We start from the raw sequence: 2,524 nt of genomic DNA on the forward strand, positions 1-2,524 counted from the left end.
AACGTTGGTGTAGCTGAGCAGCATCAGGGATGAATCTGGGTTCTGTCTCGAAGACCACGTTCCCTTTCAACCCATGATCTGTACAGGAAGGGCCAATTAAAATAGACACAGACATTTTCCCCCCAAAATAATCAATATTGTGACAGAGACTATGACACAAATTGAACAAAATAAACTATACAAAACAATGTGTCAGCCATCTTGGGTATGTCATCTAATATAACATTAATGCCATAGACCAGCTTGGAGAGAAAAGAAAATCATGTTCTTCTCTGTCTCAAGCTCTACAGGACGTACCCCGTTCATCCAGCTGATGTAAGCAGACACACGGGTGAAGACAGTGGGCTTGCGGGTAAGGCGTTGCATCCGGAAGAGGAAACGAAGCTGGTCACACCGTGGACATAGTACTGACCGTTGACCTGGCAGTTCAGAGGGGGCCGCCAGAGTCTCCCTACAATATATATGAGAGAGAGAGAGAGAGAGAGAGAGAGAGAGAGAGAGAGAGAGAGAGAGAGAGAGAGAGAGAGAGAGAGAGAGAGAGAGAGAGAGAGAGAGAGAGAGAGAGAGAGAGAGAGAGAGAGATTCCTCAGGACTGAGTTACCACTTTGTTACTCTTACTCATATTATTGTATAACAGAAAGAGTCACTGGTTATTTGTATTTTCTAAACATGTCGCTAAACTATGATATAATTCCAATGATAATCAAATATAAAGTGAATCAAACATATCCAGTAAAACCAAGACAAATCATATTCATACCTCTTTGTGTAAGTTTTCCATTTTTCCAAGGACATACGCAGAGTCATGGGTTCAAATCCCAAACCGATCGGTCTTCCCCCTCTCCCCCTCCATTACACTGGTCTTACCTGGCAACCAGAGTTGGCTCCGCCACCGGCACAGACCATAGTGGTCTTGACGGAAGATCCCCACCAGCTAGAGCTGGAGCAGGTCTGGTGGTCAACGCTGGGCAGCCAAGCCTGCTTCAGGCTGTTGGACAGAGAACCGCCGGCTACAGGGAAGACAGGGGACACGTTAGAGGAGAGAACAGAACCGCCGGCTACAGGGAAGACAGGGGACACGTTAGAGGAGAGAACAGAACCGCCGGCTACAGGGAAGACAGGGGACACGTTAGAGGAGAGAACAGAACCGCCGGCTACAGGGAAGACAGGGGACACGTTAGAGGAGAGAACAGAACCGCCGGCTACAGGGAAGACAGGGGACACGTTAGAGGAGAGAACAGAACCGCCGGCTACAGGGAAGACAGGGGACACGTTAGAGGAGAGAACAGAACCGCCGGCTACAGGGAAGACAGGGGACACGTTAGAGGAGAGAACAGAACCGCCGGCTACAGGGAAGACAGGGGACACGTTAGAGGAGAGAACAGAACCGCCGGCTGTGGGAAGGACAAAGGGATGCTTTATTAGAATATGTGAAAAATAGTGACATTTATCCATTTTTGTTATATATCTCTTCAGCTGATAGTGAGGAACAGGGGAAACATTTAAGAGGAACAGGATATGAGAATTCAATATGGTTTCATTAGAACATTTCCAAGTAATGACATATAACCAACCATCTGTCGTCTCAGTTGACATATTAGATATAGCAGGTTGACTTTTAGTGTCACGAGTCTTGTCCTGGAGGCAAAACTGAGCGATTTCCCATTAGATAGGCCAGCTGCGAAGTAATAGTTGGCTATTGTAAAGATACATGAAAACAAAAATGGTATTTTTGGTCGTAATTTAAAGTTAAGGTTAATTTCTAGTTTTAATGTCACATTCACAAATACAGTGAAATACATGCCTTTCTTGCAATTTCAAAACCCAATAATCCAATAATCAATAACAATAAAATACTAAAAATTACAAGGTAGAACAAAAACACACAAGATATAACGAGGGTTATGTACTAGGGTTATCAGTGGGGTTAGGATTAGTTTTATAATCAGATTTTATTACTCTGTTCCAGCTAGTGACCACTCTCCAGAGCAAGATTCATGACGAAAAACACTAACCTGCTTAGTTAGTCACTTACATGCTTAAGACCAAGTATAAACCCCCCCAAAAAACTAATTTGTTCTGTTAGTGTCATATTCAGTGTTGTGGTTAGTTATGGGTGTATGTAAAGACAATGAAATGTTGAATGTGTTTGATGTTACATTGAGATAATAGGTTACTACTGACTCTGGGTGCGTCCCCATCCGGTGATGTAGCAAGGGTTGTTGTTGGGCAGGATCTGGCCAGATGGAGGGAGAGCAGCCAGCTGGACAGCAGAGTTCAGGGAAGCCTCAGTGGACAGACGCAGCAGAGCGATGTCATATCTAAGGAATAGAAGAGTACTGTATCATACCTGAGGAACAGAAGGATATAAATCTTTCTCACAGATCTCTGCACTTCCTCCTAAACTTTCTATTCTGTACTTATGCACTTTAACCCTAACATGGGTTAACCACTAGGAAGATAGTCTAGTGGTTAGAGCCGAGCAGGTAGCCTAGTGGTTAGAGGGAGGCAGGTAGCCTAGTGG

At 44.5% G+C, this 2,524-nt stretch overlaps 1 pseudogene; it reads right to left on the reverse strand.

Annotated features, from left to right (window-relative positions):
- Nucleotides 1-297: 297 nt before the first annotated feature.
- Nucleotides 298-2,321, reverse strand: LOC135538082 (elastase-1-like; annotated as a pseudogene).
- Between the last annotated feature and the right edge of the window lie 203 nt (nt 2,322-2,524).

The sequence above is a fragment of the Oncorhynchus masou genome, unplaced genomic scaffold (assembly GCF_036934945.1).
Source record: "Oncorhynchus masou masou isolate Uvic2021 unplaced genomic scaffold, UVic_Omas_1.1 unplaced_scaffold_9005, whole genome shotgun sequence".
Classification (NCBI taxonomy): Eukaryota; Metazoa; Chordata; class Actinopteri; order Salmoniformes; family Salmonidae; genus Oncorhynchus; species Oncorhynchus masou.